We start from the raw sequence: 20,501 nt of genomic DNA, 5'->3' as shown, positions 1-20,501 counted from the left end.
CAATGAATGGGTGCAGCTGCACATTTTCTATGAAGGGCTCTCTTATGAGTCAAAGAAGGCCGTAGACCATTCATCCGGAGGATCTTTGAACAAGAAGAAGACCATTGAGGAGGCCATAGATGTCATTGAAACTGTAGCAGAGAATGACTACTTCTATGCTTCCGAAAGAGGGAACACAAGAGGAGTAATGGAGCTAAACAATGTAGATGCTCTGCTGGCCCAAAACAAGCTCATTACCCAGCAGCTGGCTGACCTCACCAAGAAGATGGAGAGGAACCAAGTAGCAGCAATCGCCACTTCATCAACAACCCAAGAAGGAGTGAATGAAGAAGCAGAGGGTAGTCAGGAGCAAGCCAACTACATTGGGAATTCACCTAGGCAGAACCATGATCCATACTCCAAGACCTACAACCCTGGATGGAGGAATTACCCAAACTTTGGGTGGGGAAATCAACAAGACAAAAGCCTTGATCAAAGACGCCCAAATCCCAACAATGCAAGCCACCAACATTTCACATCTAGACCATATCAACACCCCAATAACAACACCTCTCCACATCCACATCAAAACCGAAATAACTTACCTCATCCTTCCACCTCTAATCATGATCTACAATCATTTGATGACAGACTCTCAAGGATTGAGAATCTACTTGAAGGCATAGGCAAGGAGATTCAAGACAACAAGGTGTTCAAGGAGGAAGTGCGAGCCAGTTTCAAGAACCAGGGAGACACAATCAAGAGGTTGGAATCTCAAGTGGGGTATCTCTCTAAGCAAATTCCCAAACCCACAGATGGATTCCCAAGTGACACAGAGAAGAATCCGAGAGGTGAAACAAAGAAAGTAAGATGGGAAGATTGCAAGATGGTCACTATAAGTGATAAGAAGACTAAGGACAAGCCAAGCAAGCTGTCAGAACAACCTGAAGATACCTCAGTAGAGAAAAAGGAAAAAGATCATCAAGAACCAGAAATCTCACAACAGGAGCTGCTGAGACTCTATGCACCTTTTCTCCAACTGCTCAATGGTGCTGTGGAGAAGAGAATATACTCAAGGTTTATAGATTTGTTTGCATCTATGCATGTCAACATACTATTCATCAAGACTATTCAACAAATTCCCGCATACATCAAGTATATGAAGGAGCTGCTTCCCAGGAAAAGCTCACTCAAGGGAGACCAAACTACAGTGATGAACAAGGAGTGCAGTGCCCTCATTCAACCACAGTTGCCTACGAAAAGAAAAGATCCAGGGAGTTTTCATGTCCCCTGTGCCATAGGAGAAACAATGTTTGATAAAGCACTCTGCGATTTGGGAGCAAGCATCAACTTAATGCCCTTATCCCTGGTGAAGAGGCTGCAGATCAATGAGATATTGCCCACAGATGTAGTCATCAGCTGGCTGACAAAACTCAAAAACAAGCAATAGGGGTGGTGGAAAATGTGTTGTTAAAGGTTGGGAAATACTTTCTTCCCACAGACTTTATCATCTTGGACATGGAAGAGAGTCACACTCACCCAATCATATTGGGAAGACCATTCCTAGCTACAGCCAGAGCACTCATAGATGTGGAGCGAGGGGAGCTAATATTGAGGATCCATAATGAATGACTCAGCTTTAATGTCTTTAAACTCTCACAAGAAGCAGACCAAGAAAACAAAGAACCAAGCAAAGATCATAATAAGATGCTGACAGAGGAAGCAAGCACTGAAGCACAACCAGCCCATCTGGGAAAGCCCTTGGTTGATGAACAAGGAAATAAGTAGTTGTCACAACTCAAGGAAAAGCTGGAGGAACCTAAACCACCAGAGACATGTGAAGACAACAACAAAATTCCCTTAGAAGAAGAAGTTACCAAGAGCAAGGCAACATCAAAAGGGACAAAGAAGAAGGTACCAAGGGGGTGGAGGAACAAGAAGATCCCTACGGAAGACTTCTCTCCATGAGATAAAGTGATATCAGCTTACTTCCCAGATATCCCCCCTAATCTCCCCACTGTACCATCTCAGTTACCTAAGGTCTTCACTATCAACAGAGTTCTCTCCTTGGAACATGTAGAGATCATTGATACAACCAATGGATATAAGTCCAAGGCAAGAGGGGAGGACTTGAAGCATTATCAACCTCCCTGATGAAGGAGAAACGTCAAGCTAGTGACGCTAAAAAAGCGCTTCATGGGAGGCAACCCATGTTTTATGAGCTTTTACTAGTGAATAAGTCAATATTCATGAATTCCAACCCAAACTTGGCAAACACTTGGTGAAATCCTTATATTGCAGTATATAGTGAAGAACAAGTTTGGTGTTCAAAGCGTGCCAAGAAAGCATGAATGCAATTGAGAGCATGCTAGTCTTGGAGCTTTGAACAGAACTTTTCATCACAGTGCTCCAAACTAAGTTTGGTGTCACCCCATGGTGCCACTGGTGCACGGAATTGTGATGTCCAGGCTCGAACAATCCCTGGCAACGTGAGCAACTTGGTACGCGTAATCGTGATTACACTTTAATGATGTAAAATTCATGGCTCTTTCTTTCCCTGGCAATGGCGCCAAGAACATGGTGCCAATACCATGGTTCACAACTTCGATACAACTAACCAGCAAGTGCACTGGGTCGTCCAAGTAATACCTTACGTGAGTAAGGGTCGAATCCCACGGAGATTGTTGGTATGAAGCAAGTTATGGTCACCTTGCAAATCTCAGTCAGGCGGATATAAAGTGATAATGGTGTTTTCGAATATTATATAATAAAATAGGGATAGAGATACTTATGTAAATCATTGGTAGGAATTTCAGATAAGCGAATGGAGATGTTTTTTGTTCCTCTGAACCTCTGCTTTCCTGCTATCTTCATCCAATCAGTCTTACTCCTTTCCATGGCTGGCTTTATGTGATACATCACCACTGTCAATGGCTACTTTCGGTCATCTCTCGGGAAAATGATCCAATGCCCTGTCACGGCACGGCTAATCGTCTGGAGGCATCACCCTTGCCAATGGCTTCATCTTATCCTCTCAGTGAATAATATGCTCACGCACCCTGTCACGGCACGGCTATTCATCTGTCGGTTCTCGATCATGCTGGAATAGGATTTACTATCCTTTTGCGTCTGTCACTAACGCCTTGCAATCGCGAGTTAGGAGCTCGTCACAGTCATTCAATCATTGAATCCTACTCGGAATACCACAGACAAGGTTTAGACCTTCCGGATTCTCTTGAATGCCGCCATCATTCTAGCTTACGCCACAAAGATTCCGGTTAGGAGATCTAAGAGATATTCATTCTAGCTTATTTCATGTAGAACAGAAGTGTTTGTCAGGCACGCATTCATAAGGGAGAAGGATGATGAGCGTCACACATAATCATCACCTTCATCACGTTCTTGGGTGCGAATGGATATCTTAGAAGCGAAATAAGATGAATTGAATGGAAAACAGTAGTACTTTGCATTAATCTTTGAGGAACAGCAAAGCTCCACACCTTAATCCATGGAGTGTAGAAACTCTACCGTTGAAAATACATAAGTGAAAGGTCCAGGCATGGCCGAGAGGCCAGCCCCCATGGTCTAAGAACTATGCGTTCCCAGATGTCTAATACAATAGTAAAAGGTCCTATTTATAGTAAACTAGTCACTAGGGTTTACATGAGTAAGTAATTGATGCATAAATCTACTTCCGGGGCCCACTTGGTGTGTGCTTGGGCTGGGCTTGAGTGTTGCACGTGTAGAGGTCCTTCTTGGAGTTGAACGCCAGCTTTTGTGCCAGTTTGGGCGTTCAACTTTGGTTTTGGCTCCTTTTCTGGCGCTGGACGCCAGATTTGGGCAGAAAGCTGGCGTTGAACGCCAGTTTACGTCATCTATTCTTGGCCAAAGTATAGACTATTATATATTGGGGGAAAGCCCTAGATGTCTACTTTCCAACGCAATTGGAAGCGCGCCATTTCGAGTTCTGTAGCTCCAGATAATCCACTTTGAGTGCAGGGAGGTCAGAATCCAACAACATCAGCAGTCCTTCTTCAACCTCTGAATCTGATTTCTGCTCAAGTCCCTCAATTTCAGCCAGAAAATACCTGAAATCACAGAAAAACACACAAACTCATAGTAAAGTCCAGAAATATGAATTTAACATAAAAACTAATGAAAACATCCCTAAAAGTAACTAGATCCTACTAAAAACATGCTAAAAATAATGTCAAAAAGCATATAAATTATCTGCTCATCACAACACCAAACTTAAATTGTTGCTTGTCCCCAAGCAACTGAAAATCAAATAGGATAAAAAGAAGAGAATATACTACAAATTCCAAACTATCAATGAAACAGAGCTTCAATCATATGAGCGGGACTTATAGCTTTTTGCCTCTTGAATAGTTTTGGCATCTCACTCTATCCATTGAAGTTTAGAATGATTGGCATCTATAGGAACTTCAGATTTCGAATAGTGTTATTGACTCTCCTAGTTCAGTATGATGATTCTTGAACACAGCTTCTTTATGAGTCTTGGCCGTGGCCCTAAGCACTTTGTTTTCCAGTATTACCACCGGATACATAAATGCCACAGACACATAATTGGGTGAACCTTTTCAGATTGTGACTCAGCTTTGCTAAAGTCCCCAATTAGAGGTGTCCAGGGTTCTTAAGCACACTCTTTTTTTGCTTTGGACCTTGACTTTAACTGCTCAGTCTCAAGTTTTCACTTGACACCTACACGCCACAAGCACATGGTTAGGGACAGCTTGGTTTAGCCTCTTAGACCAGGATTTTATTCCTTTAGGCCCTCCTATCCACTGATGCTCAAAGCCTTGGGATCCTCTTTATTTACCCTTGCCTTTTGGTTTTAAGGGTTACTGGCTTTTTGCTCTTGCCTTTTGGTTTTAAGAGCTTTTGGCTTTTTCTGCTTGCTTTTTCTTTCTATTTTTTTTTCGCCTATTCTTTTTTTTTTCTGCAAGCTTTGTTCTTTGCTGGTTTTTCTTGCTTCAAGAATCATTTTTATGATTTTTTAGATTATCAAATAACATGTTTCCTAGTCATCATTCTTTCAAGAGCCAACATATTTAACATTCTTAGACAACAACTTCAAAAGACATATGCACTGTTCAAGCATACATTCAGAAAACAAGAAGCATTGTCACCACATCAATATAATTAAACTAAGTTCAAGGATAAGTTCGAAACTCATGTACTTCTTGTTCTTTTGAATTAAAACATTTTTCATTTAAGAGAGGTGATGGATTCATAGAACATTTATAACTTTAAGACAAATTTACTACTACTAATGATCATGTAATGAAGACACAAACATAGATAGCACATAACATAGAAAATGAAAAACAGAAGAAATAAGAACAAGGAATGAATCCACCTTAGTGATGGTGGTGTTTCCTTCTTGAGGAACCAATGATGTCCTTGAGCTCTTCTATGTCTCTTCCTTGTCTTTGTTGCTCCTCCCTCATTGCTTTTTGATCTTCTCTTATTTCATGAAGCATGATGGAGTGCTCTTGATGTTCCACCCTTAGTTGTCCCATATTGGAACTCAATTCTCCTAGGGAGGTGTTGATTTGCTCCCAATAGTTTTGTGGAGGAAAGTGCATTTGAGGCATTTCCGGAATCTCATGGTGATGAGCTTCATACGCCTCTTGAGCTCCATGAATGGGCTCTCTTGCTTGCTCCATCTTCTTCTTAGTGATGGGCTTGTCCTCTTTAATGAGGATATCTCCCTCTATGTCAATTCCAGCCGAATTGCATAGGTGGCAGATGAGGTGAGGAAAGGCTAACCTTGCCATAGTGGAGGACTTGTCAGCCACCTTGTAGAGTTCTTGAGGTATAATCTCATGAACTTCCACCTCTTCTCCAATCATGATGCTATGGATCATGATGGCCCGGTCTATAGTAACTTCAGACCGGTTGCTAGTGGGAATGATTGAGCATTGAATGAACTCCAACCATCCTCTAGCTATAAGCTTGAGGTCCAATCTTCTTAGTTGAACCGGCTTGCCTTTGGAGTCAATCTTCCATTGAGCTCCTTCTACACATATGTCCATAAGGACTTGGTCCAACCTTTGATCAAAGTTGACTCTCCTTGTGCAGGGGCGTGCGTTCTCTTCTATGTTTGGCAAGTTGAACGCCAACCTCACATTTTCCGGACTAAAATCTAAGTATTTCCCCGAACCATTGTAACATAGTTCTTTGGATCCGGGTTCTTACTTTGATCATGGTTCTTGGTGATCCATGCATTGGCATAGAACTCTTGAACCATTAGGATGCCGACTTGTTGGATGGGATTTGTTAGAACTTCCCAACCTCTTCTTTGAATTTCATGTCGGATCTCCGGATACTCATTTCTTTTGAGTTTGAAAGGGACCTCAGGGATCACCTTCTTCTTGGCCACAACATCATAGAAGTGGTCTTGATGGGCTTTGGAGATGAACCTTTCCATCTCCCATGACTCAGATGTGGAAGCTTTTATCTTCCCTTTCCCTCTTCTAGAGGATCCTCCGGTCTTAGATGCCATCAATGGTAATGGAAAAACAAAAAAAGCTATGCTTTTACCACACCAAACTTAGAATATTGCTCGCCCTCGAGCAATAAACAAAAGAATAGAAGAAGAAGAAGAAGAAATATGGAGAGGGAGAGGGAGATGTGGTTTCGGCCATATGGGTGGGTTTGGGTGGGAAATTGGTTTTGAATTTTGAAGGTAGGTGGAGTTTATGAGGTAGGTTTATAGGGAAGAGTGGATGGATGTGAGTGGTGAAGAGGTGATGGGGAAGAGAGTTTATGGGGTTGTGTGAAAGAGAGTGGTGAGAAGAAGTGAGTGGAGGTAGGTGGGGATCCTGTGGGGTCCACAGATCCTGAGTGGATCCTGTGGGGTCCACAGATCCTGAGGTGTTCAAGGATTTACATCCCTGCACCCATTAGGCATGTAAAAATGCCTTTGAACCCAACTCTAGGCATTCAGCGCCAGGCTGGTGGCCATTTTGGGCGTTCAACGCCCATTTGTGTGCCATTTCTGGCGTTGAACGCCAGAACCATGCCTGTTCTGGCGTTCAGCGCCCAGAAGCTGCCCATTTTGGGCATTCAGCGCCAGCACCATGCTCTGTTCTGGCGCTGAACGCCAGACAGATGCTCCTCCAGGGTGTGATTTTTCTTCTGCTGTTTTTGATTCCGTTTTCAATTTTTATATTTATTTTGTGACTCCACATGATCATGAACTTACAAAGACATATAACTAAGAAAAATATAGTTAGATAAATAAAAATTGGGTTGCCTCCCAACATGCGCTTCTTTAATGTCAATAGCTTGACAGTGGGCTCTCATGGAGCCTCACAGATGTGCAGAGCTTTGTTGAGACTCTCCAACACCAAACTTAGAGTTTGGATATGGGAGTTCAACACCAAACTTAGAGTTTGGTTGTGGCCTCCCAACACCAAACTTAGAGTTTGACTGTGGGGGCTCTGGTTGACTCTGCCTTGAGAGAAGCTTTTTCTGCTTCCTCTCCATGGTTGCAGAGGGAAATCCTTGAGTTTTAAACACAAGGGAGTCCTCATTCCATTGAAGGACTATTTCACCTCTGTCAACATCAATCACAGCTCTTGCTGTGGCCAGGAAAGGTCTTCCTAGGATGATGGATTCATCCTCTTCCTTTCCAGTATCCAGGACTATGAAATCAGTAGGGATGTAAAGGCCCTCAACCTTTACTAGCACATCCTCTACTTGTCCATAAGCCTGTTTTCTTGAGTTGTCTGCCATCTCTAATGAGATTCTAGCTGCTTGCACCCCATAGATTCCCAGTTTCTCTATTATAGAGAGGGGCATGAGGTTTATTCCTGAACCAAGGTCACACAGAGCCTTAAAGATCATGGTGCCTATGGTACAGGGTATTATGAACTTTCCAGGATCCTGTCTCTTCTGAGGCAATGTCAGTTGATCCAGATCACTTAGTTTATTGATAAACAAGGGAAGTTCAACTTCCCAAGTATCAATGCCAAATAATTTGGCATTCAGCTTCATGATTGCACCAAGAAACTTGGCAGTTTGCTCTTTAGTAACATCCTCATTCTCTTCAGAAGAGGAATACTCATTAGAGCTTATGAAGGGCATAAGGAGGTTCAATGGAATCTCTATGGTCTCTAGATGAGCCTCAGAGTCCTTTGGTTCCTCAGAGGGAAGCTCCTTATTGATCACTGGACGTCCCAGGAGGTCTTCCTCCTTGGGATTCACGTCCTCTCCTCTCCTCACAGGTTCGGCCATGGTGCTTATGTCAATGGCCTTGCACTCTCCTTTTGGATTCTCTTCTGTATTGCTTGGAAGAGTACTAGGAGGGATTTCAGTGATCCTTTTACTCAGCTGGCCCACTTGTGCTTCCAGATTTCTAATGGAAGATCTTGTTTCATTCATGAAACTTACAGTGGCCTTAGATAGATCAGAGACTAAGTTTGCTAAATTAGAAGTATTTTGTTCAGAGTTCTCTGTCTGTTGCTGAGTGGATGATGGAAAAGGCTTGCTATTGCTAAACCTGTTTCTTCCACCATTATTAAAGCCTTGTTGAGGCTTTTGATCCTTCCATGAGAAATTTGGATGATTTCTCCATGATGAGTTATAGGTGTTTCCATAAGGTTCACCTAAGTAATTCACCTCTGCTATTGCAGGGTTCTCAGGATCATAAGCTTCTTCTTCATAAGAAGCCTCTTGAGTACTGTTGGATGCAGCTTGCATTCCATGCAGACTCTGAGAGATCATATTGACTTGCTGAGTCAATATTTTATTCTGAGCCAATATGGCATTCAGAGTATCAACTTCAAGAACTCCCTTATTCATAGGCGTCCCATTACTCACAGGATTCCTTTCAGAACTGTACATGAACAGGTTATTAGCAACCATGTCAATGAGTTCTTGAGCTTCTGCAGGCGTTTTCTTTAGGTGAATGGATCCACCTGCAGAAGTGTCCAGTGACATCTTTGATAGCTCAGATAAACCATCATATAATATATCCAGGATGGTCCATTCTGAAAGCATGTCAGAAGGACACTTTTTGGTCAACTGCTTGTATCTTTCCCAAGCTTCATAGAGGGATTCACCTTCTTTCTGTCTGAAGGTTTGAACATCAGCTCTAAGCTTGCTCAGCTTTTGAGGAGGAAAGTACTTGGCTAAGAAAGCCGTGACCAGCTTATCCCAAGAGTTCAGGCTGTCTTTGGGTTGAGAATCCAACCATAATCTAGCTTTGTCTCTTACAGCAAAAGGGAAAAGCATGAGCCTGTAGACTTCAGGATCTACTCCATTAGTCCTAACAGTATCACATATCTGCAAGAATTCAGTTAAGAACTGAAAAGGATCTTCAGATGGAAGTCCATGAAACTTGCAGTTCTGCTGCATCAGAGAAACTAATTGAGGTTTCAGCTCAAAGTTGTTTGCTCCAATGGCAGGAATGGAGATGCTTCTTCCATGTAAATTGGAATTAGGTGCAGTAAAGTCACCAAGCATCTTCCTTACATTATTATTATTTTCGGCTGCCATCTCCTCTGCCTGTTCAAAAATTTCTGAAAGGTTATCTCTGGATTGTTGTATTTTAGCTTCTCTTAGTTTCCTTTTTAGAGTCCTTTCAGGTTCTGGATCTGCTTCCACAAGAATGTTCTTGTCCTTGCTCCTGCTCATATGACAAAGAAGAGGGCACAGAAAAATAATAATAATAGAATTCCTTTATACCACAGTATAGGGATTCCTTTGTGAGTGAAAGAAAAGAGGGGGACAAAGAGTGTGATGTAAAGAAAGAAACACAACTGTGAGGATGGCAGAGATGTGAGATGAGATGTTAGGATATGAATGAATAAATAGAATGAGATGGGAGAGGGAGAATTTTCGAAAATATTTTTGAAAAAGAGTTAGTGATTTTCGAAAATGGTTTTTGAAAAAATGTTAGTAATTTTCGAAATTTTTTTTTTGAAATTAAAAATAAAAATAAGAATAATTAGTTAATTAAAAAGAAATTTTTGAAAAAGAGGGAAGATATTTTTGAAAATTAGAGAGAGAGAGTTAGTTAGGTAGTTTTGAAAAAGTTAAGAAACAAACAAAAAGTTAGTTAGTTAGTTGAAACAAATTTTGAAAAGATAAGAAGTTAGGAAGTTAGAAAAGATATTTTGAAAAGATATTTTTTTTGAAAAAGGTAAGATAAGAAGATATTTTAGAAATTAGTTTTGAAAAAGATTTGATTTTTAAAATCTTAATTAATGACTTGATTCATAAGAAATCTCAAGATATGATTCTAGAACTTAAAGTTTGAATCTTTCTTAACAAGCAAGTAACAAACTTCAAATTTTTTGAATCAAAACATTAATTGATTATGTTATTTTCGAAAATTTGATATAAAAATAAGAAAAAGATTTTTGAAAAATATTTTTGAAATTTTCGAAAATAACTAAGAATTTTGAAAAAGATTTGATTTTTGAAAAAGATTTTGAAAAAGATAAGATTTTCAAATTGAAAATTTGATTTGACTCATAAGAAACAACTTGATTTTAAAAAATTTTGAAAAAGTCAACTCAAATTTTCGAATTTGATGAGAGAAAAAGGGAAAGATATATATATTTTTTTTATTTTTGAATTTTTATGATGCAATAGAAAAACACTAAAAAGATGCAATGCATGAAATTTTTAGATCAAAACAATGAATGCATGCAAGAATGCTATGAATGTCAAGATGAATACCAAGAACACTTTGAATGTCAAGATGAACATCAAGAACATATTTTGAAAAATTTTAATGCAAAGAAAACATGCAAGACACCAAAACTTAGAATTCTTTAATGCTTAGACACTAAGAATTCAAGAATGCATATGAAAAACATGAAAAGACACAAAATAAAAAATAATCAAGATCAAACAAGAAGACTTACCAAGAACAACTTGAAGATCATGAAGAACACTATGAATGCATGAAATTTTCGAAAAATGCAGGATGCACATGCAATTGACACCAAACTTATAACATGACTCAAGACTCAAACAAGAAACACAAAAAATATTTTTTGATTTTTATGATTTTCTAATTTTTTTTGGTATTTTTCGAAAATTAATTGAAAAAGGAAAATAAGGATTCCAAAATTTTTAATATGAATTCCAGGAATCTTGCATTCTTAGTCTAAAGCTTCAGTCCAAGAATTAGACATGGCTTACTAGCCAGCCAAGCCTTCAATGAAAGCTCCGGTCCAAAACACTAGACATGGCCAATGGCCAGCCAAGCTTTAGCATGTAATTCAGATATGACATGCCTGACATACTCATTCCCAAAGGAATAGACATGGCTTTACAGCCAGCTAGGCTTCAACATGCTTCCTGAAACACTAAAATTCATTCTTAAAAATTTTGGATAAAAAAAAATTTCTGAAAACATTTTTATTTTTATTTTTCGAAAATAAAGGAAAATTTTTTTTTTTTGAAAGATTTTTGAAAAATTTTTTTTTTGAAAAGAAAATAAGAAGAAAATTACCTAATCTGAGCAACAGGATGAACCGTCAGTTGTCCAAACTCGAACAATCCCCGGCAACGGCGCCAAAAACATGGTGCACGAAATTGTGATGTCCAGGCTCGAACAATCCCTGGCAACGTGAGCAACTTGGTACGCGTAATCGTGATTACACTTTAATGATGTAAAATTCATGGCTCTTTCTTTCCCAGGCAATGGCGCCAAGAACATGGTGCCAATACCATGGTTCACAACTTCGATACAACTAACCAGCAAGTGCACTGGGTCGTCCAAGTAATACCTTACGTGAGTAAGGGTCGAATCCCACGGAGATTGTTGGTATGAAGCAAGCTATGGTCACCTTGCAAATCTCAGTCAGGCGGATATAAAGTGATAATGGTGTTTTCGAATATTATATAATAAAATAGGGATATAGATACTTATGTAAATCATTGGTAGGAATTTCAGATAAGCGAATGGAGATGTTTTTTGTTCCTCTGAACCTTTGCTTTCCTGCTATCTTCATCCAATCAGTCTTACTCCTTTCCATGGCTGGCTTTATATGATACATCACCACTGTCAATGGCTACTTTCGGTCATCTCTCGGGAAAATGATCCAATGCCCTGTCACGGCACGGCTAATCATCTGGAGGCATCACCCTTGCCAATGGCTTCATCTTATCCTCTCAGTGAATAATATGCTCACGCACCCTGTCACGGCACGGCTATTCATCTGTCGGTTCTCGATCATGCTGGAATAGGATTTACTATCCTTTTGCGTCTGTCACTAACGCCCTGCAATCGCGAGTTAGGAGCTCGTCACAGTCATTCAATCATTAAATCCTACTCGGAATACCACAGACAAGGTTTAGACCTTCCGGATTCTCTTGAATGCCGCCATCATTCTAGCTTACGCCACAAAGATTCCGGTTAGGAGATCTAAGAGATATTCATTCTAGCTTATTTCATGTAGAACAGAAGTGTTTGTCAGGCACGCGTTCATAAGGGAGAAGGATGATGAGCGTCACACATAATCATCACCTTCATCACGTTCTTGGGTGCGAATGGATATCTTAGAAGCGAAATAAGATGAATTGAATGGAAAACAGTAGTACTTTGCATTTATCTTTGAGGAACAGCAAAGCTCCACACCTTAATCTATGGAGTGTAGAAACTCTACCGTTGAAAATACATAAGTGAAAGGTCCAGGCATGGCCGAGAGGCCAGCCCCCATGGTCTAAGAACTATGCGTTCCCAGATGTCTAATACAATAGTAAAAGGTCCTATTTATAATAAACTAGTCACTAGGGTTTACATGAGTAAGTAATTGATGCATAAATCCACTTCCGGGGCCCACTTGGTGTGTGCTTAGGCTGGGCTTGAGTGTTGCATGTGTAGAGGTCTTTCTTGGAGTTGAATGCCAGCTTTTGTGCCAGTTTGGGCGTTCAACTCTGGTTTTGGCTCCTTTTCTGGCGCTAGATGCCAGATTTGGGCAGAAAGTTGGCGTTGAACGCCAGTTTACGTCATCTATTCTTAGCCAAAGTATGGACTATTATATATTTCTGGAAAGCCCTGGATGTCTACTTTCCAACGCAATTGGAAGTGCGCCATTTCAAGTTCTGTAGCTCCAGATAATCCACTTTGAGTGCAGGGAGGTCAGAATCCAACAGCATCAGCAGTCCTTCTTCAACCTCTGAATCTGATTTCTGGTCAAGTCTCTCAATTTCAGCCAGAAAATACCTGAAATCACAGAAAAACACACAAACTCATAGTAAAGTCCAGAAATGTGAATTTAACATAAAAACTAGTGAAAACATCCCTAAAAGTAACTAGATCCTACTAAAAACGTACTAAAAACAATGTCAAAAAGCATATAAATTATCCGCTCATCAGCCACCAATGTGCATATAAGGTTACACAGTTAGTTAGTTAGTTGAAGTTCATGAATAAACAAAAATCTTTTCTTCTTTTTATTATTCTAGCCATAAATTGTAACTTTCTTTTTTTGTATGATATTAATTCTTACTTTTCTTATTTGATCTTTATAGGGAAAAGGAGAGGAGCATTGAAGGAGATTGATTGGAAAATTAAATGAGAAAGGTTCGGCCACTTTATGAAGAGAAAATACACACTTGTCTCAAGAAGAAATGCATTGGAAAATGTTACCATGCAACATTGAAGAAAGGAGACTCTTGAAGACCGAACCAATAACCCTCATAAAGTGATGATCCTTGTCCTTTCTCCATGCACAACCCCAACCGTCCATCAAGCAACCATTCCATCAATCCACACCCTCCACTCACTCATAATCTCCCTATATAAATGAGTTCTAGTGCATACTTACCCCTCACATTCAAATTCCCACTCTCAACACTTCACACTTTCGACATCCAAAACCCCTTCATCACACCTCGTCTTAACCAACCAAATTTTTCATCTATCCTTACCTTCCAATCCCCTCTAACAACAACTCTAATTCATGGCATCATCAAGTTCCAAGAGGTAAAAGAGGAAGGAACCAATGGAGAACATTCCTTTCGATGAGAAGAGATTCAAAACTGCCTTCCATGAACAAGAATTTGAAAGGATCAAGATCAAGAAGATACTGCCTGAGTTAACCTTCCAAATCAATGAAGACGAGTGCCCACAGATTCGGGAGAAAATTGAACAAAGAGGGTGGCAAAGGCTCACTAATCCAGAGGGGAAGATCAATGCAAACCTCATCAAAGAGTTCTATGCAAATGTGGTTAGAGAAGATAAAACTAGGGCCCCAACCTTTAAAAGCTATGTAAGAGGAAAGGAGGTAGACTTCAGCCTAAATGCTATAACAAGAACTCTTCACTTGAAATCACCACATTTTGATGAGCCCAGTTATCATGCAAGGATAAGTAAGAGCTCTGACAATGATGAGCTCACAGAAATCGTGACTGACATCTGTGTCATAGCAGCTGATTGGGAGAGGTATGCAGATGGAAGACCTTGGTTCATCAAGAGGGGAGACCTTAGCTCGGAAGCCAAAGGGTGGTTTGAACTCGTAAGGAGGTCCATCCTCCCAGCTGCAAATAATTCAGAGGTCAATATTAATCGAGCGACTATGGTACATTGCCTAGTACAAGGTGGAGAAATCAATGTGCATGAACTCATAGCTGAAGGGATTCAAGAGTCAGCTGAGAAGGCTGATTCGGGTGCCAAGCTTTGGTACCCCAGCACTATTCTCAGACTATGTTCAAAGGCTAAGGTGGTCTTCGAGGATAGCAATCCAGACTGGGTGAACCCTGGGAGGCTAGTTACAATCCAGCGTCTTGTCTATACTACACCTGCTCAGCAACAAAGAAGGCCACAAATAGGGAAGCTAAAAGCGAAAGAAGGAGCCCACCAAGAGGAGCCTCATCAAGAAGAATATCAACAAGAAGAGCAGCATGACCCAGCCAACTTGAATATGAATCACCTTCTAAGGGCCATTGAAGATCTGGGGATGAGACATATGGAAGGACAAGAGCAAATACTAAACCTTCAGTCCAACTGGATGAGCCAACAAGAAGAGTGGCAAAAACAACAAATGGAGCAGCAACAGGAACAATACTCCCAGCTCACTCAAGCCATCCACCAAGTTACTGAGAGGCAAGAACATCAAGATAAGCATTTGCAGGAACTCAATCAGCGACAAATAGCTCAGATGAAAGCATTCAATGAGTTCACTGTACTTAATGAAGGACGGCAACTACATAGGGAGGAGTTCAACGTAAACACTCAAGCCAAGTTGAACTATATGTCTAGTAATATGCATCATCTACACTATGCCATCCCTACATATGATGAGGTCCAAAAAGATTTTGTAGAACAAGAAGAAAGGAGGGTGAAACAGCAGAAGGAAACACTCAAGAAGAAGATGGAAGATGGTGGTTTCTGGAAGAAGCTGATTGGAAAAAGCAAAGGGAGTGGGAGTACGAGCAATCAAGAGGGACACAAGGAGGACAAGCAAGGAGGAGAGCATGGGCAACCACATGAGTAAAAGGTGGTGGAGTTCCTTCTTTGGTCCATCTTTTTCTATGCTTTGAATAAGGAAGATCTTGTATGAAAGAACATGCTTCCATAATAGTTTGAACCTTTTTAAATTCTGTCTTTTAAGTTTTTGTGTTGAAGAGGTCTATGTTTACTAGTTTTTATGTCACTGCATCCTTACTTTGCTTACTTGTATGTTCGTCCCTTTAAATCAAATGAAAAGAGAATGAGTATTTTTAAAGACCAGAGAGGAGTTCATACTATGGAGTAAGTTCATGAGTTTATGGTGTGATCATAAGTTAGCTAAGTTGGTTCAACCAGAAGGTGGGAGGACAACTATCTGTCATGAATACTGTGCTTGAGGAACACCCCATGAGACTAGCTAAATAAGAAGATCCTAATAAGAAAAGGGGAAAGAACAATAAAGGTTGAAAAATAAAAGAAAAAGAGTAAGCAATAAGGCTAGGCACCAATGGTTTTAATCTTGAGGCATGTGTCTGTGGTGCTCCTGTGTGAGGGATCTACTTGGATGAATAAGCTCTTAGGGGTGCCTTATCACTTGGTAACTTGGGTTAACTAACTCGGGATTATCAGCTGAAAGTCCACTATCAAGAGCAACCCTCAATACAGAGCATTTAGTAACCCAAAGAGGTGCTGGACACCAAAGTCTCAAGAAAAGAAAATAAATAAACTATGTGCCTGTGGTGTGTATGTATGGGGGAGAGACTTGAGCAAGTAAGTCCTTAGGGGTGCTTCAAGACCTAGCACCTTGAACCAACTGGTTCGGGAGTGTTGGCTGAAAGCTTATTTTAAAGAGTTTCCCCCTTACAGAGCACTTATCTTAAGAACAAAAATAAGCTCTGAAATAACAACAAAAGGATCAATGAATAAAAGTCTCATGGGATGCAATCACAGTGAGTATTCTAGGACATGATAAAGGTCTGAAAGCCAGGAATGAACCTAAGTTGCTATGCATGAAACCACCATAAAACCAGGGACATGACTTCCACAAGAATGACTCATTTCTCTTGGCATTCCATTCATCATTCTCTTGTTCCAGTACTTGCTTAGGGACAAGCAAGCTTTAAGTTTGGTGTTGTGATGCCAGGGCATTTTGGCCAGTTTCACTGACCTTTTCTTTACTGTTTTTAGGGTAGTTTCATGCATTTCCTTAGGAAATAAGCTAGTTTTGGGTAGATATTCACTTACATCTTGATTCAAGCATACATTGTGCACTTTACATGATTTCATGAGGATTTTGCATAAATTTAAGGACAAATTGGATGTTGCATTTCCCATGACTTGGACTAGAACTTTGATGCACTTTATTGCTTGATTTCAGGACAAAGGAAGCAAAGAAGAACCACATTAGTGGCTACGTTAGTTACACTAACGTTAACACTAACGTGGAATGGGAGTAACTTGCAAAGTTAATGAGAAAAGTAATTGCCAATAACGCTCTCGAAGCCATCATTCCCCACGTTAAGAGTCACGTTAACTAAGTTAACATGAACTCTAACGTGAAAGAAAGGAAATGGAGCCAACGTTAGTGACACTTAACATTATCACTAACGTTGGACCAAGCTCATAAGTGGCCACGTTAGTTGCCACGTTAACTTAGTTAACGTGGCCTCTAACATTGAGAAGTAAAGGGGAAGCCAACGTTAGTGAGATTCAACTTTATCACTAATGTTGGCCAAGTCACAATAAGCCGCGTTAACCCCCACGTTAACCTAGTTAACGTGCAAGCTAACGTGAAGAAACAAGGTGTTCGACAACGTTAGTGACACCAAACATTGTCACTAACGTTGGAAGGAACCCACACAAGCCCCAATAAGCCACGTTAACTCCCACGTTAACTTAGTTAACGTGGAAGTTAACGTAAAGAAGGGAGGTGATCGCCAACGTTAGTGACACCCAACGTTGTCACTAACGTTGGAATGAGCCCACACAAGCCACTATGAGCCACGTTAACTCCCACGTTAACTTAGTTAATGTGGAAGCTAACGTGGATAAGGGAATGATGAGCCAACGTTAGTGACACTCAACTTTGTCACTAACGTTGGAGATGGCTAGCATGGCCACGTTAGAAGCCACGTTAACCTAGTTAACGTGGACTCTAACGTGAGAAATAGGGGCACATTGGAACGTTAGTGACAATGGTAAGTGTCACTAACGTTCTCGAAGGTTTTCAAGACTACGTTAAAAGAGCCACGTTAACTAAGTTAACGTGGACTCTAACGTAAGGAAGGGGGAGACTTCTCAACGTTACTGGGAAAGGTAAGTCCCAGTAACGTGTGCGAAGGGCATAGAGGCAACGTTAGTTGCAATGTTTGTGCCACTAACGTTGAAGTTAACGTGGCTCTTACTTTGGTGAGGAACGTTAGTGAAAAAGGTGATTGTCACTAACGTTCTCGAACCCATATTCTCACTGAACGTTAACACCACTAACGTCCTGAGCTAAAGTCTCTGCCCACTTCACACTTTCTCTCTGCAAGTAAAGCCAAGCCCAATGAAGAAGAGAACTGCTTCAAACTCAAGATCCAAAGGCCCATACCCAAGACTTGAAGAGCCAACTAGAAGAACAGAAGAGTAGTATATATAGGAGTAGCTTTGAATTAAATTGGGGAGTTGGAAATTATAGGGAGCCTCTTGGCATAGAACTACTCTCTGTATTTTACTTTCTCTGCACTTCTAGTTTCATCATGTATTCTCCATCTTTGTTTTCATTTTTCAGAGCTATGAACAACTAAACCCCTTTCATTGGGTTAGGGAGCTCTGTTGTAATTTGATGGATCAATACTAGTTTTCATTATTCTTCTTCTATCTTTTCTCTTGATTTTACTTGAAAGCTTTCGATCTTCATCCAATTTGGTAGTTATCTTAGAAAAGAAGCTATTCAAACTTGGATCTCTTCTAAACCTTGAAAGAGGAATGAAGAGATCATGCTAGAAATGCTTTCTCATGCTGGACCAAATTGGGTTTGGATGGATATGTGACTATAATCCTCTCAACACTTGATTTGGGAAATGCATGTGGTATAATCAGTGACCATACTTTATCTCTTCTCATGAGCAATTGACCAAGGAATTGGCTATTGATCAAGATTTGAGAGATTGAATTACAAGAAATTGTAATTTGATCACTTAAGATTGCCAAGGAGATCAATGAGTGCATTGATTGAGGAAGAGATGAAAATGAAATTGATCCGGAGAATGCAACATCTCCTGAGCCCAATGAACCCCCCATTTTTGATCTTACCCATTCTCTTTAATTTCTGTCGTTTACTTTTATGAGCAATTTCCCCATTCCCTTTTAAGATTCTGCAATTTACTTTCCGTCATCTACATTCAGCTCTTATTTCTAGCATTTACTTTTCTGTTATTTACTTTCCCGCCATTTAATTTTCTGCAATTCTCAACTCAAATTCTGATTCGCTCAACTAGAACATTCCTCTAATTAAAAAGTTGCTTGATCAATCAATCCCTGTGGGATTCGACCTCACTCTATTGTGAGTTTTTACTTGACGACAAATTCGGTACACTTGCCGAAGGAAATTTGTTATGAGACAAGTTTTCCGTGTATCATACTCACGTAAGGTTTATTACTTGGATGACCCAGTGCAATTGTTGGTTAGTTGTGCAAAGTTGTGACAAAGAACTAAGATTATGAACGTGCGTATTAAGTTTTCAGCGCCGTTAGCAAGGAATGAACGATCACAATTTTGCATAACAAGTTTTTGGCGCCGTTGCCGGGGATTGTTCGGGTTTGGACAACTGACGGTTCATCTTGTTGCTCAGATTAGGTAATTTTATTTTAATTTTAAGATTTTTATTTCTTATTTTTGAAAAATACAAAAAAAATTTCTTCTTTTTTGTTTTTCCCAAAATAATTTTCAAAAAATACCAAAAAAAATTTTTTTAATAAAATCATAAAACCAAAAGTAATTTTGTGTTTCTTATTTGAGTCTTGTGTCAAATTGTAAGTTTGGTGTCAATTGCATATTTTTCAAACTTTCTTGCATTTTTCAAAAATTCATGCATGTGTTCTTCATGATCTTCAAGTTGTTCTTGATGAATTTCTTTGTTTGATCTTTAAATTTTTCTTGTTGGTGTCTTTTCTTGTTTTTCATATGCATTTTCAATTTGTTAGTGTCTAAAGTTTGAAAATTTCTAAGTTTGGTGTCTTGCATATTTTTCTTTTCTTAAAAATTTTCAAAAACATGTTCTTGATGTTCATCTTGACCTTCAAAGTGTTCTTGGTGTTCATCTTGACATTCAAAGTGTTCCTGCATGCATTATTAGTTTTGATTTTAAATTTTTATGTTTTGCATCTTTTTGATGTTTTTCTCTTTCTTCATTAAAAATTCAAAAATCAAAAAAATATCTTTCCCTTTTTCTCTCATAAATTTTTGAAAATTTGGTTTGACTTAGTCAAAAAGTTTTTAAATTTAATTGTTTCTTATGAGTCAAATCAAATCTTCAAAAAAAAATTTTCAAATATTTTTCAAAAAATCAAATCTTTTTCATTTTTCCTTTCATAATTTCGAAATTTTCAAAATCTATTTTCAAAATCTTTTTCTTATTTCTATTTCATATTTTCAAAATTAATGCTAACAATTAATGTGATTGATTCAAAAAAAAATTTAAGTTTGTTACTTGCCTAGTAAGAAAGGTTCAATCTTTAAATTTTAAAATCATATCTTTTTGTTTCTTGTTAGTCAGGTAATCAACTTTAAGTTTCAAAATCAAATCTTTTTTTTTAATTTCTTTTTCAAATCTTTTTTTTCAAAATAAATGTCAATCACATATTTTTCAAAATCAATTTCAAAATCTTTTCTAACCTCTTATCTTTTTAAAATTGATTTTCAAATCTTTTTCAAACTAATCCTATCTTTTTGTTTGATTCTTATCTTTTTCAAAACCACCTAACTACTTTTCTCTTTCCTATTTTCGAAAATCCCTCTGCTCTTTTTCAAAATTTCTTTTAATTAACTATTTGTTTTAAATTTTAATTTGATTTAATTTGATTTTTCTTTTTTAAATTT

The 20,501-nt window shown here is 39.2% G+C and overlaps 1 non-coding gene across 1 annotated transcript; it reads left to right on the top strand.

The window, feature by feature from the left end:
- Nucleotides 1-9,003: 9,003 nt before the first annotated feature.
- On the top strand, nt 9,004-9,111 carry LOC112760484 (small nucleolar RNA R71). Its single transcript, XR_003180922.1, has one exon. It is a non-coding gene; the product is annotated as a small nucleolar RNA R71 (small nucleolar RNA).
- The last annotated feature ends 11,390 nt before the right edge of the window (nt 9,112-20,501 follow it).

This window comes from Arachis hypogaea, chromosome 16 (assembly GCF_003086295.3).
Source record: "Arachis hypogaea cultivar Tifrunner chromosome 16, arahy.Tifrunner.gnm2.J5K5, whole genome shotgun sequence".
In the NCBI taxonomy this organism is placed as follows: domain Eukaryota; kingdom Viridiplantae; phylum Streptophyta; class Magnoliopsida; order Fabales; family Fabaceae; genus Arachis; species Arachis hypogaea.
The sequence above is the reverse complement of the archived record's forward strand: the minus strand, read 5'-3'. Positions and strand labels throughout refer to the sequence as shown.